This window comes from Dermacentor andersoni, chromosome 1 (assembly GCF_023375885.2).
Source record: "Dermacentor andersoni chromosome 1, qqDerAnde1_hic_scaffold, whole genome shotgun sequence".
NCBI lineage: Eukaryota > Metazoa > Arthropoda > Arachnida > Ixodida > Ixodidae > Dermacentor > Dermacentor andersoni.
In genome coordinates, this window is record NC_092814.1 from 82,851,926 (window position 1) to 82,864,227 (window position 12,302).

At 45.5% G+C, this 12,302-nt stretch overlaps 1 long non-coding RNA gene across 1 annotated transcript in view; it reads right to left on the minus strand.

The window, feature by feature from the left end:
• Positions 1-615: 615 nt before the first annotated feature.
• Positions 616-12,302, minus strand: part of LOC126546113 (uncharacterized) — a 182,995-nt gene continuing 171,308 nt past the window's right edge. Inside the window, exon 5 of the long non-coding RNA XR_011892175.1 lies at positions 616-982. This is a non-coding gene — a long non-coding RNA (uncharacterized lncRNA). The remainder of the gene's footprint in view (positions 983-12,302) is intronic.

The window sequence follows — 12,302 nt, forward strand, 5'->3', positions numbered from 1 at the left end:
CACAAGCTGGACGGCGAAACGAATGTATATGTATAATTGCACGTTCCATAACCCTCCGAAAAAAAAAGTCGCAGTTTCGCCCAAAAGGCGAAGCACTGATTGCAATAGCAAATTTGTAGACAGCTATACGAAGTAGAGAGCTATAAACTTGGATACATTCGCTGACTAACTGAATTAACAAGCATGGTATCAGCGCGCACAAGCAAACATGAACACATCACACTCGTTGAGCGCGGACACTCGCTGTCAAACGCTGGTGTGAGAAGCACGGCAGCAGCGTTGAGCGAAGTGACTTTCGTGCGGTCTATCACTTCAACGCAAGAGCGGCGAGAACACAGCGCGCACAAAGGTATGAACCGTCTGCAGATTCCTTTCAAGATAAGGCAAGCGTGACTACGCGCGGATGTGCAAAGTGCACACTTGTTGACAGAGTCGGAGCCGCCCCCCCTCCCGCGCTGCCTCCCGCTTTCCTCCATGTTTGGCGCGCGAGAGTGTGCCGCGATTGTCAGTTTCCTTACGCCTGGTCGCGAAATGCGCAGTTGCTGCTGGACCCCAACGACGCTCCCCTCCCTCCCATCCCCCCATGGCCTTTCGCGCGACGGAAGACGGCGCGTTTGCTCTCCGCTTCGCTCGCGCCAGATTGGGCCGTGATCGTAGGCTTCCCTCGCGTGCTTTCACTCACACATACGGCATACGACGCGTGGCCACGGTGTTATCGCGCTTGGACATTATACGGAACATCACGGCGACGGCAACAATGCGCCTGTAGTGTCCATATAATTGCTATAGCAAGAAATAGCTCATGGCCCATTTGGTGATGGCCCGCAGTTTGAGAAACACTGCTCTAGTCCGAATCGTCTTTGTTTGTGGAGGTGGGGCTCTCCAGTGGTGAAGCGGCGACGGCTGCCATCGTCTCCAGGGGTGTCGCGCACGTGGCACACTAGGAGCTGCCGCAGTGTCTGGCGCAGGTCTTCGGGTGCATCTGACGCATGAAAGAGAAGAAGTGAAGTTGTGAAAAAGAGAAGGGATTAGGGATGGTCGATCAATTTGTTGATTCGATTAACGATTAATTATTCGTCATTTTAACCTTTAATCGATTAATCGCTTTCGATGCAGGGGTTTTCATCGATTAATTATTTAATCAAGATTTTACGACGGGAACATTAAAAAGGTTGAAACAAACTTATCTAGTTTTGTAGACCGTATTTTAATGTTTGAGATATGGAACTAAGTTAGAAATACATGTGTAAAAAGTTTGACAAGGAATAATCTTTAATTTGTTAAAGACTAAATAGAGTTGGCACTAGTGGGCTTTGAAAAGATAAACAATATATGTATGTTATAAAATGCTACTTAGAGCAGAATTGAATAACGTACATGGCACTAGTGAATCCCAATACAGTACAGTCAAACAAGAAATAAGAAAAATGGCAAAAGTGAAGCGTGAGACCCAACTAAAATATGCAATAAATTGCAATCTGCACAGTGGAAAAGAAAATTACTGATTTAGGACTGCTCTTTTCTGCAGAGCGAAGGAATGTCAATTGGCTGGGATGTTTGCGTGACAGCGACGCCTTCTTTGGACGGCCACACAACCAGCATGCGAGAATAGATTATAGAATAGAAGCTATAGATTTGCCGGAATCGACATGAACTCCATCGCTGTGTCAAATACATGCTCCAAACAGGCGCGAATACTGTGCCACGTCTTTAGTGGCCTGGGAGTGACACCGCGATCAACGATTGGGTTGCTATAGTAGGCCTTGAATTGCGAGGGCATTTGAAACCTCCGGCTTCGGGCGGCGCGTGCGGTGTGGGGGAATAGAGGTGAATCGCTCGGCTCGGCATCACTCGGGACTCGGAAAAGCAGTCGACAGTCCCTCTACCACAGCCGCGCAGTCACTGTTCGTGCTCCGCCATTCTAGTACGATGTCAAAATTTTCGCGCGATTGCTGTCAAACTCACGTAAACAGTTAATCGAACAAGTCTAATCGATTTAAGTCGATTAAATGAAAGGACATCGATGAAGGTTAATCGTTTCGCGGGACACTTTTAAGCGATTAATCGTTCATCGACATTACCAACCCTAAAAGGTATGGGCGGAGGAGGGGGGGGGGGGGGGGGTGCGATGGGTTAAAACAGAATGGCGGACGACACCTGTCTCCTGTATAGGTATTCACCCCATGGCCCCTACAAGATGTAAGACACTTAGTTGCAAAGATTGCGGACCTAAAGCCATGTTTCGATATACCAATGCAGGTGACGCTGCGAATCTCCGGTTACCTTCGCCCTCCATACCGCGCTTATTGGTGTCGGGTGCACACTCAAGGAGCTCCCAATTAACGTGTGGAGGCATGGTATACTTTTGTTGTCTGAGTTGCGCTGCGCCGGGAATGTGGTAGCATTTCGTGCATGGGAAGCTTTGTCGGATGAACCCTACGTCGTGCAATAAAAAAAGAATTATGTGCCAAATACGTATGCGGTGAAGCGGTAATGTGGTATATGAGGCATGCGCTGATTTCTTCCTTCGATATGCTTGATAAATCAAAGAAAGAAATCAACGGCTTGCGTTTGCACTGGTACTGACTGTCTCACAGTATCTCATGCGTGTTGGTGCTGGCTGGCCGTTAAAATGTCGGCCACAAACATGCTTCTGCGCAAAGAACGGTAATCTCCAGCTGAATAAAAAGACGGGGCGCCCAATTTCTACTGGAGATATTACTATGTCACTGATACAGTTGTATCCCGGGGGGAGTGGAACGAAAAAACTTGTTTGTGCTGTGCTTTGGGTGCGCGTTGAAGATCCCCAGATGGCCAAAATCCTCTCCTCTCTTCCTCTTCCTTCCCCCCCCCCCCCCGCCCTATAACCAGCAAATTGCATTGGGACGTTAAACCTGGTAAATCCTACGACATAATTGATGTACAAGTAATACAACTAATGCAACAACTTCGAAGAAATAAACAAGAATCTAGAAATTTGTTTCGCCCCGACTTTTACCTTTCTAAATTCTCTTTCATCTACGATTTCAATGTCCAGTTTTAAGCCTCCACAAACTTTTGTCCGTTTCTTCCAGCAGTGACTTCGCTTTGCCGAATTCATCATTTACTGCGAACGCGGTGATTAATAATGCTAGTCGCGATAGTGAACTAGATTTCTTACAGATAATAATATTACTGCTCTTCCGCGCACTGTTAAAGAGCTAAAATACGTCAAGTCGCCCTGAAGCTCTACATGTGTTGAGAGATTTTATTTTACTTGCATATGCGGCTATATAATGTGTGTTCGAATTAATGCCGCTTCTTCCAATAGAATATTTTGTACGGCCCTTTGCTCTTCGTCATTGCGCGACGATAATTTTGCTGTGTTATACGCCACATTATCTTTTTCTCCGTGCGAAGTTGCACATTTAAAGTTATTTTGTCACAAAAACGGATCATCGGAACCCATATTTCGATAGCGGCACGCGAATGGTAAAATATTGATAATCGAATGAAGTGAAAATATTCGTAAACACGAGTTGGCTACGAACATGCAGTCGAATACTGCAGGAGTTGAAGTTGTGTTTCTAAACGTATGAAAAAGGCAGATAGGAAACTGAAAAAAGGCAAGTAAAATGCCACCGCAGTTCGTGCAACGATGACAATCAAATCCTACAAAGGAACCGCGTGGTACTAATAAAACCAGATATTGAAAATTACTGCTATTACCATGCAGAAGAGAAGCTAGATACACAGTTGTCCTCAACACCGCACACTACATGGGTGACAGGAACATTAATGGAGCAATAACTAAACAATACCATTAAAAGAATTAACTTCTCAAACAGCTGAAATACGGGGTGCCTTAATTTATCTAGAATTGTAGTGCAAAATACTAAATGTTCCTTGTGTTCGTTCATACATTGTTCTTACTATATTCTGTAACAATAAAGTAACTCATGCACTGAAAAATACGAATTTCCATTGGGAAGAGCAGTTGCAAGTGTGACTATAGGCATTTGTGCCAGTTGACAGCCGCGGTTTGCAGAAATTTTTCTGATTTCAGGCACCAGTAAGGGCTGTCATCACATATATTCCTTAATAAGCGAATATTACAATATAACTAATATTCAAACATTCTAACCGGCAAATGATGGATATTTTATTAGTGCTTGCAAGTTCAAAAAATCACACACACCTTTGCTCCGCCCTTATTCTTAAGGGGCCTGCACCGCTATAAATTTTGAGGTGAACTTCCGGTTCAATTGCTTGAGGCAAATAATGTAGGATGTTTAGAAGATGAGTGCGAAAACTGATCCTCCTGTTCTCATTGTAAGAACGAAGATTTCTCGATAAAGTAGGCGTGCTAACTCGTCATTGCGTCTTCTGATGGGGCAGCTTGAAAGTCACACGAGACGCACGAGAAGGGACTGCTTGCACATTAGCCGCAGTGAGAGAAAACAGTAACTGCAAAACCTAACGTTGCTTTATATGAAAATGCATCGCCTCGTGTCTCATGGGAGTTCGTTTATGGCTTCTGGAAGCGATGCCTAGCCGGTACACATAGGTTACCTTTGGCTGAACAATTTATTTTGTGAATCAGAAATGTGGAAGAACGCAGAGGGCTAATAAGACGTGGCATGTGCCTTAAAGCTTCGGATTTGGTAGCCTTTGCTCAAAAATAATTAAGAAATGGACAATTTGGGCTTGATAGCCTGGCGATAGCGGGATCCATCACGTGACCATTTTTCTCTCCTTTTTCGGCCCTCTGAGGCATGATGGTAACATTATGCCAGCTGACAAGTTGCACCATTATTCAAAAAGTCAGCGCTACGTAGGGAACTTCAGCTCTACTAACTCAATATATCATGCCTGCTTGCAATAGCGCCCCGTTGGAAATGTTGATGAGGTGTGCTGTTTTCACTCCTCTCTATGATGCCTTGAACGTAAAAAAAAAAAAAAATCAAGTTATGGCCTGTGCATTCAGGTATGCCCTTTGTCGTTGTTGTTGTTGTCAGCTGTCTTTGTTTTACTTTTTTTTATTACATTTCTTTTTTTTACTGGCGCGCAGTGTTGCGTATTGTAGACGAACCTTTGGCGAAACGGCTTAAAGAAGCTGACATTCCTGTCCATTCTTTGTATAATAACCTCGTCAATCCCAATTCGCCTTTACTGGGCTATAGAAATGAGCTCACCAAAAAAAAAAAAAAATATGACCCTAAGCAGAAGTTAGAAATGTTTGCGGTACCCATTTCGGTACCTTGCGTGTGAACAGTCATATAACTCGGACAAATATATCTTTGACTTTGTAGGCGGAGAGAACCCACCCATTCGATGCGCATTTCGCTTGATTTAGCTGCTCACCCGAGGTACCAGCACCGTGATGGCAGCGTCTTGCGGTGAGGTAAGTTCCCTGTGCAGTCGTAGCGTATATCACCTGGTTGCATTGGCAAGATCTGCGGCCCCTTCACTTGAACTACGTGTGTCAACGCTGCTAAGAACCTTGGCAATGATTCCCTTGAGCTCTAGCAGATCGTCTCTCTCTCTCTTATTTCTTTTTTTTTTTTTGGTGGCGAAGCATGACCCTCTCACACTTTCTTTGATATTCGGTTGTCCTGTTGCAGCATGTCAGATAACACAAACCCACACATATGCGCACGCGCACGTTCGTGGTCGAAAGAGCGAGACGCAAGAAATGGAAGGGAGGTTAACCAGACACGCGTCCGGTTTGCTACCCTGCACTGGGGGAGGTGGCATAGAAAAGCGAAAAGAGAGTCGACTTCAGGATCGACGACTGTCTTGTGTGCATTCTTTCTGTATCCTGTCCTCCAAACGCGCCGTTACAACCATGTTCCATCAAGCCAGCAACCAACTAGCCCATCTAAGCCTCTTAATTGAAAAGAGAGAATGAAGGGAAGAGAGAGAGAGAGAGTACTAGTTGCGGCAACACTTGAAGAAGCACAGCAAGTCTATAAACGGTAGCAGAGACCTGTTGACTTCAAGTGGTGTAGCAACGCCCTCGTTGCTGTCTGCGCCAGTGACGTGCCAAAAGGGTTTGTGTCTTCGCAATGTTCCAGAACAGATCAATGACTTCGTTACTCAGTCGCCTTGTTGAAAATAATAACGACACGATTGAGACCCAGAGTACGCATTTAGGTATTGAACACTTCCCAAGTTGTTAGGCTCGTGGACCCATCGAAGCTTCTAATGGAAATACGTAGAAACACGCGTTCACATGCTTCGAAATTAGCAAGCTGATAACATGTGTCTCCGGGCTTACGCTATCATGAAGAATATTGCGGTAAATTACTTTGGGGGAGGCGGAGCGGGACGAATGAAATCACGCGTGCGTTCTATGACACTGACTTGCTTCCTGCTCATCACATACGAAACGGCGTCATTCCTACAGCATAAAAATGTCAGTGGATGTTACAAGCCCGTTGTTTTTCAGCGAGCACTTAACTCAGCAACAGTGAAGCCCAGTTGGGCACCCAGACACCGAAAGGGATAAGGAAAAAACAAGTTATTCCATGTGCCGCATTCATAGTGTCCCATTGCCATATTTTGTCGTTCTTGCATCGGCAGTCTGTCCGCAGGCCCAATCTAGTGAAAGTAGCGGATGATCGAGTCTCGTACTTCTTTCTCCAGACATTTATTCCAAAGGTCTAATATAAAAATTAAAAGCTGGGTTATGAGGTGGTCCTCAGCTGAAAGCGTTAAATCGTTTAATTCTGGAACTTTGGTGTAACGTTAGCAGTTATTTTCATTCCGCGCCTGTTATGCATTGACATCAGATTGAATGCGGAATAAAACGACCCACCTTAGTTTTCATCAAATGCGTGGTTCTCCTCTAAGAGGTACATTTAATTGTAACAGCCTTGCATTACATTCGTGCTACTCAAATGTGACCCATACTTACTAGAGCACAAACAACGAAGATGAAGTGCTCTGTTAGATATCTGACGGTTACGTTATTTTGATGCTGGTGGGTTTTGTTAGGTAGTTATGGCGCGTAATTATGGCGAGCATGAGCGAGAAGAAGCTTGACGCCTCTATAAGATGCTTGTTTGCAAATGAAACGAAAACGTCAGTTAATAGCCAGCGCATGGTCCTGTCATTTCGTGTCTCCTCTTCGTCTTGATTGTTAGCGCTGTAGTAATTATGAATCGTTACCAACTAGCCCAATTCGCAGCGCTCGCAAACGTGACCACAACTGTCGTATAGGTGCGTCAAAAATTTCGCCGTTTTTATCCTTCTGTATCTTTTTGTTGTTGTTTTACGTCGTACCAGATCACCGCTGACAGGTTTGTCCGACTAGGGTATTTGCGCAATGGAATGTAACGCAAAATGTATTCGTTCTGCCCTGGAAGGAAGATTTTGGCGCGAATCCCGACCTTCGCGCTTGCTTCTGACGTACGCGTATGTCCTCATTCTAGATTTCGCAGGAAGGCGCAAGAAGGAGGTGCCATTCAAACAAGTAGATGAGCCCTCAACGTCCGACCTTACTCATGAGGAATAAGAAGAGATAAGTGAGTGGAATGTCTCTCTCTCTTTTCTTTTTATCACTTCTGGCTCGTTCATGCCACGCTGCCGAGAAGAAAGAGGCGCTGAAAAAATACAACAGAGAAAGAGAAAGAACTCTGGAAAGCGGACGCTGCTCGGCGGTCCGGGCTTTTGACCTCGGCGCCGCGCGGTGCCCACGGAGAGCGCACCGCAGCGGCGGGCTTCTGCTGCCTCCTCTCGTGACAACTGTCAAAATGAGAGCGGTCCTTTCATGCCAGGATTTGCGGATAAGTTGAGCGGAGGGGGCGAGCGAGCGGTATTAATAGTGCCACGCGGCGCATGTCCCGCCGCCGCATCGCGTGACAAATGAGCAACAGGGGCCTACGAATAACTGCATTTCCCGCCGCGCACTTGTCGGCGCCGCCTCAGGTCTCCCCTCGCCGCCGACGATTATGGTCGGCGACTTTCCGTCAAAGGGTTGCCGATGCACCGCGCGCCGTTTCGTCACGACGGGCCGCCGTCTTTTTTGGCCGACACCGATCGGCCGAGCTCGCGCGCTCGGTTGTCGCAATGCGGCCTTCCGCATGCCGCGTATGCCCAACGTTCAGAGTGCGTGGCGCGCCTGTTCTTTCTTCTCGGCCGCACTTTGTGACGAGTAGTAAACGAAGAACGAAAGAGGGCGCTGAGCAGCAAGTTCAAAAACTGGCGGGTTGCAGTTTTCTTTTTTTTTTTTCGTAACCGTAGGCGCATATACTACAGCGTGGAAGCGCAAGCATCGTTTCGCTTCGCCAACTAACAGTTTTCACAATGACTGTTCTAAGCTATGAGCCATTATGTTCGCAAAATTGTGATTACTGCTTTGTTAACTACCGGCACACATGTTTCTGTCTTTCGCCTTAACATTGGCTTTCAGCTTCAGAGTACAATTATCGACAGCAGAAACAGGAAATACATGTGAATACTGCCTGATCTTAAACGCTGCGACCCTCATGTTCACCCCGCTTGACGTAGCCGTGGGCTAGTATTTGCCCGGAGCTTGAACAACTGACGCCGATAATTACAGCAGTGTTAAGAGTAATAAGACATAGTTTTTCGCAAAGCATAAGTTGCACTAAACATTCACAGCGGCGCTCAAGCTACCTTAGTATAAACACCTGAACCTTGTGCGTATGTATAGTGCATAGTTGGATACGCAAGTACGTTGGTGCTGTTGGGCCCGAGAACAAGACGAAGGGAAGCCGGCTGTGCCATTTGACGGCCTTTAATTATGACTTTAATTATGTGTTTCACGGAATGCGTTTCGAATTCGTTGAAAATAAGGAAATGAGATAATTAAATTATTCCGTCTGGATTGGTTTCGCCCCAGAGTCGTACACTTGAAGATGACTCGATGTAGTAATTAGACGAGTATTGACGCAAATTAGACGAAGAAACTTTTATTTTACCAGAAGAGCTATACGGGATTCAACCCAATGGAAGACTTGAAGCGCGCCGTCTGCGGAGGTCATAGTCGTTTCAAGAAATAAAAAAAAAATGTTGACGTTGCTAATTCCGTAATACATTCCAGCCAATTTCACGCAGAAAAGCGCCGGAGTGCGCAACTATCACGCCCATAGCAGACGCGCGTAAGTGACGTCACTACTGGCTCGTCGCCGGTTGCGTGAATCAAGCGAGCGTTCTTATCAAGCCGCGATCTCGGTCGCTTTATGCTCGCCCGAGGGCGAGGCGCAAGCAGTAGCGTGACTTGCAACCAGTCAGTCGCGCTCGTTGGCTGTTCAGCTACATGAACTATGTCAGAAACTTAATGGGGCCGATTCACCAGATTTACTACTGGATAAAAACGGTTTACTTCTTGACACATTATGGCTAATGATTTTTTCCTTCTTACCATATCTGACACGTGTTGGGAGCACAAGTGAGCCAGTAGCGCTTTCTTTCTTTCTTCCTTTTTTGTCGCACATTGCACTTGCCATGCTCCCCCTCTCCTATTTCCACCAAATACAAACCTGTTGTAACCCACCTTCAGTTATGTCGCGACACTGGGAAGTATAACTGATAGCGGCCATATCACATGCTCCAACACTTGAATAAGAATTTTTTTTTTAATGGCTGTGTTTCATTCAACCGCATTTAACTGTGCACAGAGAGTTTCCATAGCGTACCACTAATTTTCGCTAAATTTGCTCTTGACGGCTTTTATAGCTCTGCCAGGGCAGCGTACTCAATTCTGCCCCACTCGTTATAAACAAGCTCATAACACACTATAGTGCGTACATACGTAATTTATTGCGAAAGCCCCAATTACCCATCTATTTTGAACTTCACCTCCACATCACCCATTAACGTACTTGTCCTTACAGTCACCAAAAATAAAGAAGCTGCCTCCTTTAGTTCAGTGAGGACACCAGGCTAACCTAATATATATCACGCATGAAAAAGTAAAAAGAAAAAGAAACAGGATTCAATAATTATTCGTAACACTTCTGAATAAGCCAGAAACGTTAAAACCACGCGACACGTTGCACTTAAAATGCTGCTTATTCTTTCAAAGTATAAAATATCTGAAACGCAGAGTTCTCTTGGAACATTGGGAAACCTAGCTATAACACCAGCGTCATACTTTTGAATACTTACTGACGTTTTTTTTTTTTTTTTTTGCTTTATTTGATCAACACGCATTTACTGTCGCACATAAACTTGGCGTACTGTTCCCCCCATGTTCGTAAAATTTGACCTCAGTTGTAGCTACAATTAAGCCAGCAGCAACCGTCTAAGTTTTGCACCGTTCGTAAAACAGACAAATAATGCTATGAACCACTTACATACGTATTCTACTGGAAAATGCGCATTTAACCCACCCATTTGGAAAGTTGAACCAATTACCCATACCATACTCCTAATTTTCCCCAGATGTAAAGAAGACGCCTTGCTTAGCCCAGCGAGGTCACCACAAAAACAAACTAGAAATCTCGTATGATGCACTAAAACACATGGAATAACGAGGGTTTAGTAATTATCTGCAACACTTGCATTTAAAACAGGAAAGTGAAAGTTTCGCAACGCATTCTCCTTAATGTTCTCCATATTTTCATGGAATATTAAGTCCCTATTGTTTTAGGAGTCTGTGCTGTTGTTTTAGGAGTCTGGGAAACATTTCGATTAGCGGCACTATGACGCCCTAAAATGCTTCAATGAGTAACTTTTTTACAAATGCTGTAATGAACCTACCCAGAATAAACATTTGCCGCTCATTACTCAGAACATTACATCGTACTTCGAATCGTACTTCGAATCAACACCGTTTCCCGCATTGTTTGCCAAGGAGGGCGGGGAAAACAACTAAATGTCGTGCATAACATATGCAAATTGGGAGAAAGCGAGTACTCATTAAGTGTTTTCAGAGCGCACAAGGAACATGTATATACACAGTTCATACTTTCGGTACACGTCAACAAAAAGTGACCCGCATTTCTTCAAAATATGAAATATCTGCTGTTTTTTCTCTTGCTAAAAAACAACGCTATGTAGGATCTCTGGACGGAGATTCAGTAGTTCCAGTATTTGATAATCGAACGATTTTATGCCGTAAGGCACACCAATTGTTGGGGGCGGCTGATTATAATACTTGATCCGGACTTCCCCCTCGCCCGCCGGTTAAATATATCAACCTGATTGTGTTTTCAAATACGGATGTAGCGGTCCCAAAAAAACTGGCCGTGATGCAAGTAGCGCAAGCTGACATTTCTTAGGGCGGAAACTGCCCAGCGCCGGGCCTTCTTCGCAACGTGAGCCTCTCTCTCTCTCTCTCTCTATATATATATATATATATATGTGTGTGTGTGTGTGTGTGTGTGTGTGTGTCGAATCACGCGCGTTGTTCGCTGCAGCGCGCCCCGAAAAGGACACTCCTCGCTGCCCGAGCAGGGAATACGTAGCAAAGAAAAGCATTACTTACGTGGCGACTCTATTAAGAAAGACAATGTAGGTTCAGCTGTCGTTCTGTTGGACTTTCCAGCGTGCAGTCGAAAGTTACCGCTTTCAAAAAAGAAGGGGAGGGGGGGGGGGGTGTTCAAATGACATACATTGCCCCCCATCCTGGTAAATACGCCTATGCTGCCACTCCCCCGCTCTCGTCCCCTCGTCTTGGGAACGGCGCTCACAGATGTCGGGCGACAGCGCTCATTACCTCTGAAGTCTCTGCCTTTATAACCAGCCGCCACCGACGACGAACGCACGTGACGTCACTCCACTGACCCTTTAAAACTAACACGCCGAGGATGACGAGGCCGCCTTTGACGAAGATACGTCCTCCTATCGAAACGTTGGCCAGCCTTTCTGAGGCACCTTATCTCGGTTTACAAACTTCATACCACAGTGTGCTATTTCATCTGTCAGCCCCTTTCTAGATTTTGCACTCCTATGCAGGAAAAGGTATTTATACTACCGATATGTTAAATAAGCACGATAAGGACGTAAGAAAAAAAATGTTTTTTGCCTAAAGTTCCGGTGCCCAGTAATGAACATCAAAGGGTAGAAGCAGTGTAAAAATTAACTTACCAGCGTCGCCCCGGTGGGTCAATGGTTATTGCGTTATGCTGTCAGCACGAGGTCGTTGGTTCGACTTCAGGCATCGTTGGCCGGCTGCATCCTTATCACGGGTACAATGCAAAATTGCTTCTAAACTTAGATTAATGTGCAACCGGGACCTGAAGGACGTGCTACGTAATTCTAACGCATTTCTCTCGCATTTACCGCTAAATCGCCACTGAATTTTCTTGCAGTGCGCGTTTCGTGCGCGCGTGATCCAGCAATGCATCTGG